Source organism: Pan troglodytes, chromosome 9 (genome assembly GCF_028858775.2).
Source record: "Pan troglodytes isolate AG18354 chromosome 9, NHGRI_mPanTro3-v2.0_pri, whole genome shotgun sequence".
Taxonomy (NCBI): Eukaryota; Metazoa; Chordata; class Mammalia; order Primates; family Hominidae; genus Pan; species Pan troglodytes.
The window spans coordinates 56,287,868-56,310,537 of NC_072407.2; positions in this window are offsets into that span (position 1 = coordinate 56,287,868).

Below are 22,670 nucleotides of genomic sequence, written 5' to 3' on the forward strand. Positions count from 1 at the left end.
TCTTTGGAAATGGGTTAATCTTCACATAAAAGCTAAACAGAAGCATTCTCAGAAACTTCTTTGTGATGATTGCATTCACCTCACAGAGTTGAACTTTCCCTTTGATAGAGCAGCTTTGAAACACTCTTTTTCTAGAATCTGCAAGTGGACATTTGGAGGGCTTTGTGGAGTGTGGTGGAAAAGGATATATCTTCTCTTCGAAACTACATAGAAGCATTCTCAGAAACTACTCTGTGATGATTGCATTCAACTGACAGAGTTGAACGTTCCTTTTGATAGAGCAGTTTGGAAACACTCTTTTTGGAGAATCTGCATGTGGAGATTTGGACCGCTTTGAGACCTAAGTAATAAAGGAAATAACTTCATAGAAAAACCAAATGGAAGCATTCTCAGAAAATTCTTTGTGATGATTGATTTGAACTCAGAGACCTGAACATTCCTTCTGATGGAGCAGTTTCCAAACGCACTTCTCGTGGAATCGGCAAGTGGATATTTGGACCTCTCTGAGGATTTCCTTGGAAGCAGGATAAACTTCCCAGAACAAAACGGAAGCATTCTCAGAAACTTCTTTGTGATGTTTGCATTCAACTCACAGAGTTGAACCTCCCTTTAATAGTTCGGGTTTGAAACACTCTTTTTGTAGAATCTGGAAGTGGATATTTGGACCACTGTGTGGACTTCGTTGGAAACGGGTATATCCTCACCTCAAACCTAGACAGAAGCATTCTCAGAAAGTTCTCTGTGTTGACTGCATTCAACTCACAGACTTGAACAATCGTTTTGATGGAGTAGTTTTGAAACTCTCTTTCTTTGGAATCTGCAAGTGGATATGTTGACCTCTTTGAAGATTTCGTTCGAAACGGGTTAATCTTCACATAAAAGCTAAACCCAAGCATTCTCAGAAACTTCTTTTTGATGATTGACTTGAACTCAGAGACCTGAACATTCCTTTAGATGGAGCAGTTTCCAAACACACTTCTCGTGGAATCTGCAAGTGGATATTTGGACCTCTCTGAGGATTTCGTTGGAAGCGGGATAAACTTCCCAGAACTAAACGGAAGCATTCTCAGAAACTTCTTTGTGATGTTTGCATTCAACTCACAGAGTTGAACCTTCCTTTCATAGTTCAGGTTTGAAACACTCTTTTTGTAGAATCTGGAAGTGGATATTTGGACCACTGTGTGGACTTCGTTGGAAACGGGTATATCCTCACCTCTAACCTAGACAGAAGCCTTCTCAGAAAGTTCTCTGTGTTGACTGCATTCAACTCACAGACTTGAACAATCGTTTTGATGGAGCAGTTCTGAAACTCTCTTTCTTTGGAATCTGCAAGTGGATATGTTGACCTCTTTGAAAATTTCGTTGGAAACGGGTTAATCTTCACATAAAAGCTAAACAGAAGCATTCTCAGAAACTGCTTTGTGATGAATGCATTCACCTCACAGAGTTGAATTTTCCCTTTGATAGAGCAGCTTTGAAACAATCTTTTTCTAGAATCTGCAAGTGGACATTTGGAGGGCTTTGTGGACTGTCGTGGAAAAGGAAATATCTTCTCATCTAAAGTACATAGAAGCATTCTCAGAAACTACTCTGTGATGATTGCATTCAACTGACAGAGTTGAACGTTCCTTTTGATAGAGCAGTTTGGAAACACTCTTTTTGTAGAATCTGCATGTGGAGATTTGGACCGCTTTGAGGCCTATGGTAGTAAAGGAAATAACTTCATAGAAAAACCAAATGGAAGCATTCTCAGAAAATTCTTTGTGATGATTGAGTTGAACTCAGAGACCTGAACATTCCTTTTGATGGAGCAGTTTCCAAACACACTTCTCGTGGAATCTGCAAGTGGATATTTGGACCTCTCTGAGGATTTTGTTGGAAGCGGGATACCGGAAGCATTCTCAGAAACTTCTTTGTGATGTTTGCATTCAACTCACAGAGTAGAACCTTCCTTTCATAGTTCAGGTTGGAAACACTCTTTTTGTAGAATCTGGAAGTGGATATTTGGACCACTGTGTGGACTTCGTTGGAAACGGGTGTATCCTCACCTCTAACCTAGACAGAAGCCTTCTCAGAAATTTCTCTGTGTTGACTGCATTCAACTCACAGACTTGAACAATCGTTTTGATGGAGCAGTTTTGAAACTCTCTTTCTTTGGAATCTGCAAGTGGATATGTTGACCTCTTTGAAAATTTCGTTGGAAACGGGTTAATCTTCACATAAAAGCTAAACAGAAGCATTCTCAGAAACTGCTTTGTGATGAATGCATTCACCTCACAGAGTTGAATTTTCCCTTTGATAGAGCAGCTTTGAAACAATCTTTTTCTAGAATCTGCAAGTGGACATTTGGAGGGCTTTGTGGACTGTCGTGGAAAAGGAAATATCTTCTCATCTAAAGTACATAGAAGCATTCTCAGAAACTACTCTGTGATGATTGCATTCAACTGACAGAGTTGAACGTTCCTTTTGATAGAGCAGTTTGGAAACACTCTTTTTGTAGAATCTGCATGTGGAGATTTGGACCGCTTTGAGGCCTATGGTAGTAAAGGAAATAACTTCATAGAAAAACCAAATGGAAGCATTCTCAGAAAATTCTTTGTGATGATTGAGTTGAACTCAGAGACCTGAACATTCCTTTTGATGGAGCAGTTTCCAAACACACTTCTCGTGGAATCTGCAAGTGGATATTTGGACCTCTCTGACGATTTTGTTGGAAGCGGGATACCGGAAGCATTCTCAGAAACTTCTTTGTGATGTTTGCATTCAACTCACAGAGTTGAACCTTCCTTTCATAGTTCAGGTTTGAAACACTCTTTTTGTAGAATCTGGAAGTGGATATTTGGACCACTGTGTGGACTTCGTTGGAAACGGGTGTATCTTCACCTCAAACCTAGACAGAAGCATTCTCAGAAAGTTCTCTGTGTTGACTGCATTCAACTCACAGACTTGAACAATCGTTTTGATGGAGCAGTTTTGAAACTCTCTTTCTTTGGAATCTGCAAGTGGATATGTTTACCGCTTTGAAGATTTCTTTGGAAATGGGTTAATCTTCACATAAAAGCTAAACAGAAGCATTCTCAGAAACTTCTTTGTGATGATTGCATTCACCTCACGGAGTTGAACTTTCCCTTTAATAGAGCAGCTTTGAAACACTCTTTTTCTAGAATCTGCAAGTGGACATTTGGAGGGCTTTGTGGAGTGTGGTGGAAAAGGATATATCTTCTCTTCGAAACTACATAGAAGCATTCTCAGAAACTACTCTGTGATGATTGCATTCAACTGACAGAGTTGAACGTTCCTTTTGATAGAGCAGTTTGGAGACACTCTTTTTGGAGAATCTGCATGTGGAGATTTGGACCGCTTTGAGACCTAAGTAGTAAAGGAAATAACTTCATAGAAAAACCAAATGGAAGCATTCTCAGAAAATTCTTTGTGATGATTGATTTGAACTCAGAGACCTGAACATTCCTTTTGATGGAGCAGTTTCCAAACGCACTTCTCGTGGAATCGGCAAGTGGATATTTGGACCTCTCTGAGGATTTCCTTGGAAGTGGGATAAACTTCCCAGAACAAAACGGAAGCATTCTCAGAAACTTCTTTGTGATGTTTGCATTCAACTCACAGAGTTGAACCTTCCTTTCATAGTTCGGGTTTGAAACACTCTTTTTGTAGAATCTGGAAGTGGATATTTGGACCACTGTGTGGACTTCGTTGGAAACGGGTATATCCTCACCTCAAACCTAGACAGAAGCATTCTCAGAAAGTTCTCTGTGTTGACTGCATTCAACTCACAGACTTGAACAATCGTTTTGATGGAGTAGTTTTGAAACTCTCTTTCTTTGGAATCTGCAAGTGGATATGTAGACCTCTTTGAAGATTTCGTTCGAAACGGGTTAATCTTCACATAAAAGCTAAACCCAAGCATTCTCAGAAACTTCTTTTTGATGATTGACTTGAACTCAGAGACCTGAACATTCCTTTTGATGGAGCAGTTTCCAAACACACTTCTCGTGGAATCTGCAAGTGGATATTTGGACCTCTCTGAGGATTTCGTTGGAAGCGGGATAAACTTCCCAGAACTAAACGGAAGCATTCTCAGAAACTTCTTTGTGATGTTTGCATTCAACTCACAGAGTTGAACCTTCCTTTCATAGTTCAGGTTGGAAACACTCTTTTTGTAGAATCTGGAAGTGGATATTTGGACCACTGTGTGGACTTCGTTGGAAACGGGTATATCCTCACCTCTAACCTAGACAGAAGCCTTCTCAGAAAGTTCTCTGTGTTGACTGCATTCAACTCACAGACTTGAATAATCGTTTTGATGGAGCAGTTTTGAAACTCTCTTTCTTTGGAATCTGCAAGTGGATATGTTGACCTCTTTGAAAATTTCGTTGGAAACGGGTTAATCTTCACATAAAAGCTAAACAGAAGCATTCTCAGAAACTGCTTTGTGATGAATGCATTCACCTCACAGAGTTGAATTTTCCCTTTGATAGAGCAGCTTTGAAACAATCTTTTTCTAGAATCTGCAAGTGGACATTTGGAGGGCTTTGTGGACTGTGGTGGAAAAGGAAATATCTTCTCATCTAAAGTACATAGAAGCATTCTCAGAAACTACTCTGTGATGATTGCATTCAACTGACAGAGTTGAACGTTCCTTTTGATAGAGCAGTTTGGAAACACTCTTTTTGTAGAATCTGCATGTGGAGATTTGGACCGCTTTGAGGCCTATGGTAGTAAAGGAAATAACTTCACAGAAAAACCAAATGGAAGCATTCTCAGAAAATTCTTTGTGATGATTGAGTTGAACTCAGAGACCTGAACATTCCTTTTGATGGAGCAGTTTCCAAACACACTTCTCGTGGAATCTGCAAGTGGATATTGGACCTCTCTGAGGATTTTGTTGGAAGCGGGATACCGGAAGCATTCTCAGAAACTTCTTTGTGATGTTTGCATTCAACTCACAGAGTTGAACCTTCCTTTCATAGTTCGGGTTTGAAACACTCTTTTTGTAGAATCTGGAAGTGGATATTTGGACCACTGTGTGGACTTCGTTGGAAACGGGTGTATCTTCACCTCAAACCTAGACAGAAGCATTCTCAGAAAGTTCTCTGTGTTGACTGCATTCAACTCACAGACTTGAACAATCGTTTTGATGGAGCAGTTTTGAAACTCTCTTTCTTTGGAATCTGCAAGTGGATATGTTTACCGCTTTGAAGATTTCTTTGGAAATGGGTTAATCTTCACATAAAAGCTAAACAGAAGCATTCTCAGAAACTTCTTTGTGATGATTGCATTCACCTCACAGAGTTGAACTTTCCCTTTGATAGAGCAGCTTTGAAACACTCTTTTTCTGGAATCTGCAAGTGGACATTTGGAGGGCTTTGTGGAGTGTGGTGGAAAAGGATATATCTTCTCTTCGAAACTACATAGAAGCATTCTCAGAAACTACTCTGTGATGATTGCATTCAACTGACAGAGTTGAACGTTCCTTTTGATAGAGCAGTTTGGAAACACTCTTTTTGGAGAATCTGCATGTGGAGATTTGGACCGCTTTGAGACCTAAGTAGTAAAGGAAATAACTTCATAGAAAAACCAAATGGAAGCATTCTCAGAAAATTCTTTGTGATGATTGATTTGAACTCAGAGACCTGAACATTCCTTTTGATGGAGCAGTTTCCAAACGCACTTCTCGTGGAATCGGCAAGTGGATATTTGGACCTCTCTGAGGATTTCCTTGGAAGCGGGATAAACTTCCCAGAACAAAACGGAAGCATTCTCAGAAACTTCTTTGTGATGTTTGCATTCAACTAACAGAGTTGAACCTTCCTTTCATAGTTTGGGTTTGAAACACTCTTTTTGTAGAATCTGGAAGTGGATATTTGGACCACTGTGTGGACTTCGTTGGAAACGGGTATATCCTCACCTCAAACCTAGACAGAAGCATTCTCAGAAAGTTCTCTGTGTTGACTGCATTCAACTCACAGACTTGAACAATCGTTTTGATGGAGTAGTTTTGAAACTCTCTTTCTTTGGAATCTGCAAGTGGATATGTAGACCTCTTTGAAGATTTCGTTCGAAACGGGTTAATCTTCACATAAAAGCTAAACCCAAGCATTCTCAGAAACTTCTTTTTGATGATTGACTTGAACTCAGAGACCTGAACATTCCTTTTGATGGAGCAGTTTCCAAACACACTTCTCGTGGAATCTGCAAGTGGATATTTGGACCTCTCTGAGGATTTCGTTGGAAGCGGGATAAACTTCCCAGAACTAAACGGAAGCATTCTCAGAAACTTCTTTGTGATGTTTGCATTCAACTCACAGAGTTGAACCTTCCTTTCATAGTTCAGGTTTGAAACACTCTTTTTGTAGAATCTGGAAGTGGATATTTGGACCACTGTGTGGACTTCGTTGGAAACGGGTATATCCTCACCTCTAACCTAGACAGAAGCCTTCTCAGAAAGTTCTCTGTGTTGACTGCATTCAACTCACAGACTTGAACAATCGTTTTGATGGAGCAGTTTTGAAACTCTCTTTCTTTGGAATCTGCAAGTGGATATGTTGACCTCTTTGAAAATTTCGTTGGAAACGGGTTAATCTTCACATAAAAGCTAAACAGAAGCATTCTCAGAAACTGCTTTGTGATGAATGCATTCACCTCACAGAGTTGAATTTTCCCTTTGATAGAGCAGCTTTGAAACAATCTTTTTCTAGAATCTGCAAGTGGACATTTGGAGGGCTTTGTGGACTGTGGTGGAAAAGGAAATATCTTCTCATCTAAAGTACATAGAAGCATTCTCAGAAACTACTCTGTGATGATTGCATTCAACTGACAGAGTTGAACGTTCCTTTTGATAGAGCAGTTTGGAAACACTCTTTTTGTAGAATCTGTATGTGGAGATTTGGACCGCTTTGAGGCCTATGGTAGTAAAGGAAATAACTTCACAGAAAAACCAAATGGAAGCATTCTCAGCAAATTCTTTGTGATGATTGAGTTGAACTCAGAGACCTGAACATTCCTTTTGATGGAGCAGTTTCCAAACACACTTCTCGTGGAATCTGCAAGTGGATATTTGGACCTCTCTGAGGATTTTGTTGGAAGCGGGATACCGGAAGCATTCTCAGAAACTTCTTTGTGATGTTTGCATTCAACTCACAGAGTTGAACCTTCCTTTCATAGTTCGGGTTTGAAACACTCTTTTTGTAGAATCTGGAAGTGGATATTTGGATCACTGTGTGGACTTCGTTGGAAACGGGTATATCCTCACCTCAAACCTAGACAGAAGCATTCTCAGAAAGTTCTCTGTGTTGACTGCATTCAACTCACAGACTTGAACAATCGTTTTGATGGAGTAGTTTTGAAACTCTCTTTCTTTGGAATCTGCAAGTGGATATGTTGACCTCTTTGAAGATTTCGTTCGAAACGGGTTAATCTTCACATAAAAGCTAAACCGAAGCATTCTCAGAAACTTCTTTTTTGATGATTGACTTGAACTCAGAGACCTGAACATTCCTTTTGATGGAGCAGTTTCCAAACACACTTCTCGTGGAATCTGCAAGTGGATATTTGGACCTCTCTGAGGATTTCGTTGGAAGCGGGATAAACTTCCCAGAACTAAACGGAAGCATTCTCAGAAACTTCTTTGTGATGTTTGCATTCAACTCACAGAGTTGAACCTTCCTTTCATAGTTCAGGTTTGAAACACTCTTTTTGTAGAATCTGGAAGTGGATATTTGGACCACTGTGTGGACTTCGTTGGAAACGGGTATATCCTCACCTCTAACCTAGACAGAAGCCTTCTCAGAAAGTTCTCTGTGTTGACTGCATTCAACTCACAGACTTGAACAATCGTTTTGATGGAGCAGTTTTGAAACTCTCTTTCTTTGGAATCTGCAAGTGGATATGTTGACCTCTTTGAAAATTTCGTTGGAAACGGGTTAAGCTTCACATAAAAGCTAAACAGAAGCATTCTCAGAAACTGCTTTGTGATGAATGCATTCACCTCACAGAGTTGAATTTTCCCTTTGATAGAGCAGCTTTGAAACAATCTTTTTCTAGAATCTGCAAGTGGACATTTGGAGGGCTTTGTGGACTGTCGTGGAAAAGGAAAAATCTTCTCATCTAAAGTACATAGAAGCATTCTCAGAAACTACTCTGTGATGATTGCATTCAACTGACAGAGTTGAACGTTCCTTTTGATAGAGCAGTTTGGAAACACTCTTTTTGTAGAATCTGCATGTGGAGATTTGGACCGCTTTGAGGCCTATGGTAGTAAAGGAAATAACTTCATAGAAAAACCAAATGGAAGCATTCTCAGAAAATTCTTTGTGATGATTGAGTTGAACTCAGAGACCTGAACATTCCTTTTGATGGAGCAGTTTCCAAACGCACTTCTCGTGGAATCGGCAAGTGGATATTTGGACCTCTCTGAGGATTTCCTTGGAAGCGGGATAAACTTCCCAGAACAAAACGGAAGCATTCTCAGAAACTTCTTTGTGATGTTTGCATTCAACTCACAGAGTTGAAACTTCCTTTCGTAGTTCGGGTTTGAAACACTCTTTTTGTAGAATCTGGAAGTGGATATTTGGACCACTGTGTGGACTTCGTTGGAAACGGGTATATCCTCACCTCCAACCTAGACAGAAGCATTCTCAGAAAGTTCTCTGTGTTGACTGCATTCAACTCACAGACTTGAACAATCGTTTTGATGGAGTAGTTTTGAAACTCTCTTTCTTTGGAAACTGCAAGTGGATATGTAGACCTCTTTGAAGATTTCGTTCGAAACGGGTTAATCTTCACATAAAAGCTAAACCCAAGCATTCTCAGAAACTTCTTTTTGATGATTGACTTGAACTCAGAGACCTGAACATTCCTTTTGATGTAGCAGTTTCCAAACACACTTCTCGTGGAATCTGCAAGTGGATATTTGGACCTCTCTGAGGATTTCGTTGGAAGCGGGATAAACTTCCCAGAACTAAACGGAAGCATTCTCAGAAACTTCTTTGTGATGTTTGCATTCAACTCACAGAGTAGAACCTTCCTTTCATAGTTCAGGTTTGAAACACTCTTTTTGTAGAATCTGGAAGTGGATATTTGGACCACTGTGTGGACTTCGTTGGAAACGGGTATATCCTCACCTCTAACCTAGACAGAAGCCTTCTCAGAAATTTCTCTGTGTTGACTGCATTCAAGTCACAGACTTGAACAATCGTTTTGATGGAGCAGTTTTGAAACTCTCTTTCTTTGGAATCTGCAAGTGGATATGTTGACCTCTTTGAAAATTTCGTTGGAAACGGGTTAATCTTCACATAAAAGCTAAACAGAAGCATTCTCAGAAACTGCTTTGTGATGAATGCATTCACCTCACAGAGTTGAATTTTCCCTTTGATAGAGCAGCTTTGAAACAATCTTTTTCTAGAATCTGCAAGTGGACATTTGGAGGGCTTTGTGGACTGTCGTGGAAAAGGAAATATCTTCTCATCTAAAGTACATAGAACCATTCTCAGAAACTACTCTGTGATGATTGCATTCAACTGACAGAGTTGAACGTTCCTTTTGATAGAGCAGTTTGGAAACACTCTTTTTGTAGAATCTGCATGTGGAGATTCGGACCGCTTTGAGGCCTATGGTAGTAAAGGGAATAACTTCATAGAAAAACCAAATGGAAGCATTCTCAGAAAATTCTTTGTGATGATTGAGTTGAACTCAGAGACCTGAACATTCCTTTTGATGGAGCAGTTTCCAAACACACTTCTCGTGGAATCTGCAGGTGGATATTTGGACCTCTCTGACGATTTTGTTGGAAGCGGGATACCGGAAGCATTCTCAGAAACTTCTTTGTGATGTTTGCATTCAACTCACAGAGTTGAACCTTCCTTTCATAGTTCAGGTTTGAAACACTCTTTTTGTAGAATCTGGAAGTGGATATTTGGACCACTGTGTGGACTTCGTTGGAAACAGGTGTATCTTCACCTCAAACCTAGACAGAAGCATTCTCAGAAAGTTCTCTGTGTTGACTGCATTCAACTCACAGACTTGAACAATCGTTTTGATGGAGCAGTTTTGAAACTCTCTTTCTTTGGAATCTGCAAGTGGATATGTTTACCGCTTTGAAGATTTCTTTGGAAATGGGTTAATCTTCACATAAAAGCTAAACAGAAGCATTCTCAGAAACTTCTTTGTGATGATTGCATTCACCTCACAGAGTTGAACTTTCCCTTTGATAGAGCAGCTTTGAAACACTCTTTTTCTAGAATCTGCAAGTGGACATTTGGAGGGCTTTGTGGAGTGTGGTGGAAAAGGATATATCTTCTCTTCGAAACTACATAGAAGCATTCTCAGAAACTACTCTGTGATGATTGCATTCAACTGACAGAGTTGAACGTTCCTTTTGATAGAGCAGTTTCAAAACACTCTTTTTGGAGAATCTGCATGAGGAGATTTGGACCGCTTTGAGACCTAAGTAGTAAAGGAAATAACTTCATAGAAAAACCAAATGGAAGCATTCTAAGAAAATTCTTTGTGATGATTGAGTTGAACTCAGAGACCTGAACATTCCTTTTGATGGAGCAGTTTCCAAACGCACTTCTCGTGGAATCACCAAGTGGATATTTGGACCTCTCTGAGGATTTCCTTGGAAGCGGGATAAACTTCCCAGAACAAAACGGAAGCATTCTCAGAAACTTCTTTGTGATGTTTGCATTCAACTCACAGAGTTGAACCTTCCTTTCGTAGTTCGGGTTTGAAACACTCTTTTTGTAGAATCTGGAAGTGGATATTTGGACCACTGTGTGGACTTCATTGGAAACGGGTATATCCTCACCTCAAACCTAGACAGAAGCATTCTCAGAAAGTTCTCTGTGTTGACTGCATTGAACTCACAGACTTGAACAATCGTTTTGATGGAGCAGTTTTGAAACTCTCTTTCTTTGGAATCTGCAAGTGGATATGTAGACCTCTTTGAAGATTTCGTTCGAAACGGGTTAATCTTCACATAAAAGCTAAACCCAAGCATTCTCAGAAACTTCTTTTTGATGATTGACTTGAACTCAGAGACCTGAACATTCCTTTTGATGGAGCAGTTTCCAAACACACTTCTCGTGGAATCTGCAAGTGGATATTTGGACCTCTCTGAGGATTTCGTTGGAAGCGGGATAAACTTCCCAGAACTAAACGGAAGCATTCTCAGAAACTTCTTTGTGATGTTTGCATTCAACTCACAGAGTTGAACCTTCCTTTCATAGTTCAGGTTGGAAACACTCTTTTTGTAGAATCTGGAAGTGGATATTTGGACCACTGTGTGGACTTCGTTGGAAACGGGTATATCCTCACCTCTAACCTAGACAGAAGCCTTCTCAGAAAGTTCTCTGTGTTGACTGCATTCAAGTCACAGACTTGAACAATCGTTTTGATGGAGCAGTTTTGAAACTCTCTTTCTTTGGAATCTGCAAGTGGATATGTTGACCTCTTTGAAAATTTCGTTGGAAACGGGTTAATCTTCACATAAAAGCTAAACAGAAGCATTCTCAGAAACTGCTTTGTGATGAATGCATTCACCTCACAGAGTTGAATTTTCCCTTTGATAGAGCAGCTTTGAAACAATCTTTTTCTAGAATCTGCAAGTGGACATTTGGAGGGCTTTGTGGACTGTCGTGGAAAAGGAAATATCATCTCATCTAAAGTACATAGAACCATTCTAAGAAACTACTCTGTGATGATTGCATTCAACTGACAGAGTTGAACGTTCCTTTTGATAGAGCAGTTTGGAAACACTCTTTTTGTAGAATCTGCATGTGGAGATTTGGACCGCTTTGAGGCCTATGGTAGTAAAGGAAATAACTTCATAGAAAAACCAAATGGAAGCATTCTCAGAAAATTCTTTGTGATGATTGAGTTGAACTCAGAGACCTGAACATTCCTTTTGATGGAGCAGTTTCCAAACACACTTCTCGTGGAATCTGCAAGTGGATATTTGGACCTCTCTGACGATTTTGTTGGAAGCGGGATACCGGAAGCATTCTCAGAAACTTCTTTGTGATGTTTGCATTCAACTCACAGAGTTGAACCTTCCTTTCATAGTTCAGGTTTGAAACACTCTTTTTGTAGAATCTGGAAGTGGATATTTGGACCACTGTGTGGACTTCGTTGGAAACAGGTGTATCTTCACCTCAAACCTAGACAGAAGCATTCTCAGAAAGTTCTCTGTGTTGACTGCATTCAACTCACAGACTTGAACAATCGTTTTGATGGAGCAGTTTTGAAACTCTCTTTCTTTGGAATCTGCAAGTGGATATGTTTACCGCTTTGAAGATTTCTTTGGAAATGGGTTAATCTTCACATAAAAGCTAAACAGAAGCATTCTCAGAAACTTCTTTGTGATGATTGCATTCACCTCACAGAGTTGAACTTTCCCTTTGATAGAGCAGCTTTGAAACACTCTTTTTCTAGAATCTGCAAGTGGACATTTGGAGGGCTTTGTGGAGTGTGGTGGAAAAGGATATATCTTCTCTTCGAAACTACATAGAAGCATTCTCAGAAACTACTCTGTGATGATTGCATTCAACTGACAGAGTTGAACGTTCCTTTTGATAGAGCAGTTTCGAAACACTCTTTTTGGAGAATCTGCATGAGGAGATTTGGACCGCTTTGAGACCTAAGTAGTAAAGGAAATAACTTCATAGAAAAACCAAATGGAAGCATTCTCAGAAAATTCTTTGTGATGATTGAGTTGAACTCAGAGACCTGAACATTCCTTTTGATGGAGCAGTTTCCAAACGCACTTCTCGTGGAATCACCAAGTGGATATTTGGACCTCTCTGAGGATTTCTTTGGAAGCGGGATAAACTTCCCAGAACAAAACGGAAGCATTCTCAGAAACTTCTTTGTGATGTTTGCATTCAACTCACAGAGTTGAACCTTCCTTTCGTAGTTCGGGTTTGAAACACTCTTTTTGTAGAATCTGGAAGTGGATATTTGGACCACTGTGTGGACTTCGTTGGAAACGGGTATATCCTCACCTCAAACCTAGACAGAAGCATTCTCAGAAAGTTCTCTGTGTTGACTGCATTGAACTCACAGACTTGAACAATCGTTTTGATGGAGCAGTTTTGAAACTCTCTTTCTTTGGAATCTGCAAGTGGATATGTAGACCTCTTTGAAGATTTCGTTCGAAACGGGTTAATCTTCACATAAAAGCTAAACCCAAGCATTCTCAGAAACTTCTTTTTGATGATTGACTTGAACTCAGAGACCTGAACATTCCTTTTGATGGAGCAGTTTCCAAACACACTTCTCGTGGAATCTGCAAGTGGATATTTGGACCTCTCTGAGGATTTCGTTGGAAGCGGGATAAACTTCCCAGAACTAAACGGAAGCATTCTCAGAAACTTCTTTGTGATGTTTGCATTCAACTCACAGAGTTGAACCTTCCTTTCATAGTTCAGGTTGGAAACACTCTTTTTGTAGAATCTGGAAGTGGATATTTGGACCACTGTGTGGACTTCGTTGGAAACGGGTATATCCTCACCTCTAACCTAGACAGAAGCCTTCTCAGAAAGTTCTCTGTGTTGACTGCATTCAACTCACAGACTTGAACAATTGTTTTGATGGAGCAGTTTTGAAACTCTCTTTCTTTGGAATCTGCAAGTGGATATGTTGACCGCTTTGAAAATTTCGTTGGAAATGGGTTAATCTTCACATAAAAGCTAAACAGAAGCATTCTCAGAAACTGCTTTGTGATGAATGCATTCACCTCACAGAGTTGAATTTTCCCTTTGATAGAGCAGCTTTGAAACAATCTTTTTCTAGAATCTGCAAGTGGACATTTGGAGGGCTTTGTGGACTGTCGTGGAAAAGGAAATATCTTCTCATCTAAAGTACATAGAACCATTCTCAGAAACTACTCTGTGATGATTGCATTCAACTGACAGAGTTGAACGTTCCTTTTGATAGAGCAGTTTGGAAACACTCTTTTTGTAGAATCTGCATGTGGAGATTTGGACCGCTTTGAGGCCTATGGTAGTAAAGGAAATAACTTCATAGAAAAACCAAATGGAAGCATTCTCAGAAAATTCTTTGTGATGATTGAGTTGAACTCAGAGACCTGAACATTCCTTTTGATGGAGCAGTTTCCAAACACACTTCTCGTGGAATCTGCAAGTGGATATTTGGACCTCTCTGACGATTTTGTTGGAAGCGGGATACCGGAAGCATTCTCAGAAACTTCTTTGTGATGTTTGCATTCAACTCACAGAGTTGAACCTTCCTTTCATAGTTCAGGTTTGAAACACTCTTTTTGTAGAATCTGGAAGTGGATATTTGGACCACTGTGTGGACTTCGTTGGAAACGGGTGTATCTTCACCTCAAACCTAGACAGAAGCATTCTCAGAAAGTTCTCTGTGTTGACTGCATTCAACTCACAGACTTGAACAATCGTTTTGATGGAGCAGTTTTGAAACTCTCTTTCTTTGGAATCTGCAAGTGGATATGTTTACCGCTTTGAAGAATTCTTTGGAAATGGGTTAATGTTCACATAAAAGCTAAACAGAAGCATTCTCAGAAACTTCTTTGTGATGATTGCATTCACCTCACAGAGTTGAACTTTCCCTTTGATAGAGCAGCTTTGAAACACTCTTTTTCTAGAATCTGCAAGTGGACATTTGGAGGGCTTTGTGGAGTGTGGTGGAAAAGGATATATCTTCTCATGGAAACTACATAGAAGCATTCTCAGAAACTACTCTGTGATGATTGCATTCAACTGAAAGAGTTGAACGTTCTTTTGATAGAGCAGTTTGGAAACACTCTTTTTGGAGAATCTGCATGAGGAGATTTGGACCGCTTTGAGACCTAAGTAGTAAAGGAAATAACTTCATAGAAAAACCAAATGGAAGCATTCTCAGAAGATTCTTTGTTATGATTGATTTGAACTCAGAGACCTGAACATTCCTTTTGATGGAGCAGTTTCCAAACGCACTTCTCGTGGAATCGGCAAGTGGATATTTGGACCTCTCTGAGGATTTCCTTGGAAGCGGGATAAACTTCCCAGAACAAAACGGAAGCATTCTCAGAAACCTCTTTGTGATGTTTGCATTCAACTCACAGAGTTGAACCTTCCTTTCATAGTTCGGGTTTGAAACACTCTTTTTGTAGAATCTGGAAGTGGATATTTGGACCACTGTGTGGACTTCGTTGGAAACGGGTATATCCTCACCTCAAACCTAGACAGAAGCATTCTCAGAAAGTTCTCTGTGTTGACTGCATTCAACTCACAGACTTGAACAATCGTTTTGATGGAGTAGTTTTGAAACTCTCTTTCTTTGGAATCTGCAAGTGGATATGTTGACCTCTTTGAATATTTCGTTCGAAACGGGTTAATCTTCACATAAAAGCTAAACCCAAGCATTCTCAGAAACTTCTTTTTGATGATTGACTTGAACTCAGAGACCTGAACATTCCTTTTGATGGAGCAGTTTCCAAACACACTTCTCGTGGAATCTGCAAGTGGATATTTGGACCTCTCTGAGGATTTCGTTGGAAGCGGGATAAACTTCCCAGAACTAAACGGAAGCATTCTCAGAAACTTCTTTGTGATGTTTGCATTCAACTCACAGAGTTGAACCTTCCTTTCATAGTTCAGGTTTGAAACTCTCTTTTTGTAGAATCTGGAAGTGGATATTCGGACCACTGTGTGGACTTCGTTGGAAACGGGTATATCTTCACCTCAAACCTAGGCAGAAGCATTCTCAGAAAGTTCTCTGTGTTGACTGCATTCAACTCACAGACTTGAACAATCGTTTTGATGGAACAGTTTTGAAACTCTCTTTCTTTGGAATCTGCAAGTGGATATGTTGACCTCTTTGAAGATTTCGTTGGAAACGGGTTAATCTTCACATAAAAGCTAAACAGAAGCATTCTCAGAAACTTCTTTGTGATGATTGCATTCACCTCACAGAGTTGAACTTTCCCTTTGATAGAGCAGCTTTGATACAATCTTTTTCTAGAATCTGCAAGTGGACATTTGGAGGGCTTTGTGGACTGTGGTGGAAAAGGAAATATCTTCTCATCGAAACTACATACAAGCATTTGCAGAAACTACTCTGTGATGATTGCACTCAACTGACAGAGTTGAACATTCCTTTTGATAGAGGAGTTTGGAAACACTCTTTTTGTAGAATCCGCATGTGGAGATTTGGACCGCTTTGAGACCTATGGTAGTAAAGGAAATAACTTCATAGAAAAACGAAATGGAAGAATTCTCAGAAAATTCTTTGTGATGATTGAGTTGAACTCAGAGACCTGAACATTCCTTCTGATGGAGCAGTTTCCAAACACACTTCTCGTGGAATCTGCAAGTGGATATTTGGACGGCTTTGAGACCTATGGTAGTAAAGGAAATAACTTCATAGAAAAACCAAATGGAAGCATTCTCAGAAAATTCTTTGTGATGATTGAGTTGAACTCAGAGACCTGAACATTCCTTTTGATGGAGCAGTTTCCAAACACACTTCTCGTGGAATCTTCATGTGGATATTTGGACCTCTCTAGGGATTTCGTTGGAAGAGGGATAAACTTCCCAGAACTCAACGGAAGCATTAGTAGAAACTTCTTTGTGATGTTTGCATTCAACTCACAGAGTTGAACCTTCCTTTCATAGTTCAGGTTTGAAACACTCTTTTTGTAGAATCTGGAAGTGGATATTTGGACCACTGTGTGGACTTCGTTGGAAACGGGTATATCTTCACCTAAAACCTAGACAGAAGCATTCTCAGAAAGTTCTCTGTGTTGACTGCATTCAACTCACAGACTTGAACAATTGTTTTGATGGAGCAGTTTTGAAACTCTCTTTCTTTGGAATCTGCAAGTGGATATGTTGACCTCTTTGAAGATTTCGTTGGAAACGGGTGAATCTTCACATAAAAGCTAAACAGAAGCATTCCCAGAAACTTCTTTGTGATGATTGCATTCACCTCACATATTTGAACTTTCCCTGTCATAGAGCAGCTTTGAAACACTCTTTTTCTAGAATCTGCAAGTGGACATTTGGAGGGCTTTCTGGACTGTGGTGGAAAAGGAAATATCTTCTCATCTAAACTACATACAAGCATTCGCAGAAACTACTCTGTGATGATTGCATTCAACTGACAGAGTTGAACGTTCCTTTTGATAGAGCAGTTTGGAAACACTCTTTTTGTAGAATCCGCTTGTGGAGATTTGGACCGCTTTGAGACCTATGGTAGTAAAGGAAATAACTTCATAGAAAAACCAAATGGAAGCATTCTCAGAAAATTCTTTGTGATGATTGAGTTGAACTCAGAGACCTGAACATTCCTTTTGATGGAGCAGTTTCCAAACACACTTCTCGTGGAATCTGCAAGTGGATATTGGACCTCTCTGAGGATTTCGTTGGAAGCGGGATAAACTTCCCAGAACTAAACGGAAGCATTCTCAGAAACTTCTTTGTGATGTTTGCATTCAACTCACAGAGTTGAACCTTCCTTTCATAGTTCAGGTTTGAAACAGTCTTTTTGTAGAATCTGGAAGTGGATATTTGGACCACTGTGTGGACTTCGTTGGAAACGTGTGTATCTTCACCTCAGACTTAGACAGAAGCATTCTCACAAAGTTCTCTGTGTTGACTGCATTCAACTCACAGACTTGAACAACCGTTTTGATGGAGCAGTTTTGAAACTCTCTTTCTTTGGAATCTGCAAGTGGATATGTTGACCTCTTTGAAGATTTCGTTGGAAACGGGTTAATCTTCACATAAAAGCGAAACAGAAGCATTCTCAGAAACTTCTTTCTGATGATTGCATTCACCTCACAGAGTTGAACTTTCCCTTTGATAGAGCAGCTTTGAAACACTCTTTTTCTAGAATCTGCAAGTGGACATTTGGAGGGCTTTGTGTTCTGCGGTGGAAAAGGAAATATCTTCTCATCGATAGTACATACAAGCATTCTCAGAAACTACTCTGTGATGATTGCACTCAACTGACAGAGTTGAACGTTCCTTTTGATAGAGCAGTTTGGAAACACTCTTTTTGTAGAATCTGCATGTGGAGAATTGGTCGGCTTGGAGACCTATGGTAGTAAAGGAAATAACTTCATAGAAAAACAAAATGGAAGCATTCTTAGAAAATTCTTTGTGATGATTGAGTTGAACTCAGCGACCTTTGAACATTCCTCTTGATGGAGCAATTTCCAAACACACTTCTCGTGGAATCTGCAAGTGGATATTTGGACCTCTCTGAGGTTTTCGTTGGAAGAGGGATAAAATTCCAAGAACTAAAGGGAAGCATTCTCAGAAACTTCTTTGTGTTATTTGCATTCGACACAGAGAGATGAACCTTCCTTTCATAGTTCAGGATTGAAACACTCTTTTTGTAGAATCTGGAAGTGGATATTTGGACCACTGTGTGGACTTCGTTGGAAATGGGTATCAATTCACCTCAAACCTAGAGAGAAGCATTCTCAGAAAGTTCTTTCTGTTGACTGCATTCAACTCACAGACTTGAACAATCGTTTTGATGGAGCAGTTTTGAAACTCTCTTTCTTTGGAATCTGCAAGTGGATATGTTGACCTCTTTGAAGATTTCTTTGGAAACGGATTAATCTTCACATAAAAGCTAAACAGAAGCATTGTCAGAAACTTCTTTGTGATGTTTGCATTCACCTCAAGGAGTTGAACTTTCCCTTTGATAGAGCAGCGTTGAAACACTCTTTTTCTAGAATCTGCAAGTGGACATTTGGAGGGCTTTGTGTTCTGCGGTGGAAAAGGAAATATCTTCTCATCAAAACTACATAGAAGCAATCTCAGAAACAATTCTGTGATGATTGCATTCAGCTGACAGAGTTGAACATTCCTTTTGATAGAGCAGTTTGGAAACACTCTTTTTGTAGAATTCGCATGTGGAGATTTGGACCGCTTTGAGACCTATGGTAGTAAAGGTAATAACTTCATAGAAAAACCAAATGGAAGCACTCTCAGAAAATTCTTTGTGACGATTGACTTGAACTCAGAGACCTGAACATTCCTTTTGATGGAGCAGTTTCCAAACACACTTCTCGTGGAATCTGCAAGTGGATATTTGGACCTCTCTGAGGATTTCGTTGGAAGCGGGATAAACTTCACTGAGCTAAACGGAAGCATTCTCAGAAACTTCTTTGTGATGTTTGCATTCAACTCACAGATTTGAACCTTCCTTTCGTACTTCAGGTTTGAAACACTCTTTTTGTAGAATCTGGAAGTGGATATATGGACCACTGCGTGGACTTCGTTGGAAACGGGTATATCTTCACCTCAAACCTAGACAGAAGCATTCTCAGAAAGTTCTCTGTGTTGACTGCATTCAACTCAGAGACTTGAACAATCGTTTAGATGGAGCAGTTTTGAAACTCTCTTTCTTAGGAATCTGCAATTGGATATGTTGACCTCTTTGAAGATTTCGTTGGAAACGGGTTAATCTTCACATAAAAGCTAAATAAACAGAAGCATTCTCAGAAAATTCTTTGTGATGTTTGCATTCACTTCACAGAGTTGAACTTTCCCTTTGACAGAGCAGCTTTGAAACACTCTTTTTCTAGAATCTGCAAGTGGACATTTGGAGGGCTTTGTGTTCTCCAGTGGAAAAGGAAATATCTTCTCATCAAAACTACATAGAAGCATTCTCAGAAAGAATTCTGTGATGATTGCACTCAACTGACAGAGTTGAACATTTCTTTTGATAGAGCAGTTTGGAAACACTCGTTTTGTAGAATCTGCATGTGGAGATTTGGACCGCTTTGAGGCCTATGGTAGTAAAGGAAATAACTTCATAGAAAAACCAAATGGAAGCATTCTCAGAAAATTCTTTGTGATGATTGACTTGAACTCAGAGACCTGAACATTCCTGTTGATGGAGCAGTTTCCAAACACACTTCTCGTGGAATCTGCAAGTGGATATTTGGACCTCTCTGAGGATTTCGTTGGAAGCGGGATAAACTTCCCAGAACTAAACGGAAGCATTCTCAGAAACTTCTTTGTGATGTTTGCATTCAACTCACAGAGTTGAAACTTCCTTTCATAGTTCAGGTTTGAAACTCTCTTTTTGTAGAATCTGGAAGTGGATATTTGGACCACTGTGTGGACTTCGTTGGAAACGGGTATATCTTCACCTCAAACCTAGACAGAAGCATTCTCAGAAAGTTCTCTGTGTTGACTGCAATCAACTCCCAGACTTCAACAATAGTTTTGATGGAACAGTTTTGAAACTCTCTTTCTTTGGAATCTGCAAGTGTATATGTTGACCTCTTTGAAGATTTCGTTGGAAACGGGTTAATCTTCACATAAAAGCTAAACACAAGCATTCTCAGAAACTTCTTTGTGATGATTGCATTCACCTCACAGAGTTGAACTTTCCGTTTGATAGAGCAGCTTTGAAACAATCTTTTTCTAGAATCTGCAAGTGGACATTTGGAGGGCTTTGTGGACTGTGGTGGAAAAGGAAATATCTTCTCATCGAAACTACATACAAGCATTTGCAGAAACTACTCTGTGATGATTGCACTCAACTGACAGAGTTGAACATTCCTTTTGATAGAGCAGTTTGGAAACACTCTTTTTGTAGAATCCGCATGTGGAGATATGGACCGCTTTGAGACCTATGGTAGTAAAGGAAATAACTTCATAGAAAAACCAAATGGAAGCATTCTCAGAAAATTCTTTGTGATGATTGAGTTGAACCCAGAGACCTGAACATTCCTTTTGATGGAGCAGTTTCCAAACACACTTCTCGTGGAATCTGCAAGTGGATATTGGACCTCTCTGAGGATTTCGTTGGAAGCGGGTTAATCATCACATAAAATCTAAACAGAAGCATTGTCAGAAACTTCTTTGTGATGTTTGCATTCACCTCACAGAGTTGAACTTTCCCTTTGATAGAGCAGCTTTGAAACACTCTTTTTCTAGAATCTGCAAGTGGACATTTGGAGGGCTTTGTGTTCTGCGGTGGAAATGGAAATATCTTCTCATCAAAACTACATAGAATTATTCTCAGAAACAATTCTGTGATGATTGCATTCAGCTGACAGAGTTGAACATTCCTTTTGATAGAGCAGTATGGAAACATTCTTTTTGTAGAATCTGCATGTGGAGATTTGGAGCGCTTTGAGACCTATGGTAGTAAAGGAAATAACTTCATAGAAAAAGCAAATGGAAGAATTCTCAGAAAATTCTTTGTGATTATTGAGTTGAACTCAGAGACCTGAACATTCCTTTTGATGGAGCAGTTTCCAAACACACTTCTCGTGGAATCTGCAAGTGGATATTTGACCTCTCTGAGGATTTCGTTTGGAAGTGGGATAAACTTCACTGAGCTAAACGGAAGCATTCTCAGAAACTTCTTTGTGATGTTTGCATTCAACTCACAGATTTGAACCTTCCTTTCATAGTTCAGGTTTGAAACACTCTTTTTGTAGAATCTGGAAGTGGATATATGGACCACTGTGTGGACTTCGTTGGAAACGGGTATATCTTCACCTCAAACCTAGACAGAAGCATTCTCAGAAATTTCTCTGTGTTGACTGCATTCAACTCAGAGACTTGAACAATCGTTTAGATGGAGCAGTTTTGAAACTCTCTTTCTTAGGAATCTGCAAATGGATATGTTGACCTCTTTGAAGATTTCGTTGGAAACGGGTTAATCTTCACATAAAAGCTAAACAGAAGCATTCTCAGAAAATTCTTTGTGATGATTGCGTTCACCTAACAGAGTTGAACTTTCCCTTTGACAGAGCAGCTTTGAAACACTCTTTTTCTAGAATCTGCAAGTGGACATTTGGAGGGCTTTGTGTTCTGCAGTGAAAAGGAAATATCTTCTCATCAAAACTACATAGAAGGAATCACAGAAACAATTCTGTGATGATTGCATTCAGCTGACAGAGTTGAACATTCCTTTTGATAGAGCAGTTTGGAAACACTCTTCTTGTAGAATCTGCAAGTGGAGATTTGGTCCGCTTGGAGACCAATGGTAGTAAAGGAAATAACTTCATAGAAAAACCAAATGGAAGCATTCTCAGAAAATTCTTTGTGATGATTGAGTTGAACTCAGAGACCTGAACATTCCTTTTGATGGAGCAGTTTCCAAACACATTTCTCGTGGAATCTGCAAGTGGATATTTGGACCTCTTTGAGGATTTCGTTGGAAGCGGGATAAACTTCCCAGAACTAAACGGAAGCATTCTCAGAAACTTCATTGTGATGTTTGCATTCAACTCACAGAGTTGAACCTTCCTTTCATAGTTCAGGTTTGAAACTCTCTTTTTGTAGAATCTGGAAGTGGATATTTGGACCACTGTGTGGACTTCGTTGGAAACGGGTATATCTTCACCTCAAACCTAGACAGAAGCATTCTCAGAAAGTTCTCTGTGTTGACTGCATTCAACTCACAGACTTGAACAATCGTTTTGATGGAGCAGTTTTGAAACTCTCTTTCTTTGGAATCTGCAAGTGGATATGTTGACCTCTTTGAAGATTTCGTTGGAAACGGGTGAATCTTCACATAAAAGCTAAACAGAAGCATTCTCAGAAACTTCTTTGTGATGATTGCATTCACCTCACAGAGTTGAACTTTCCCTTTGATAGACCAGCTTTGAAACACTCTTTTTCTAGAATCTGCAAGTGGACATTTGGAGG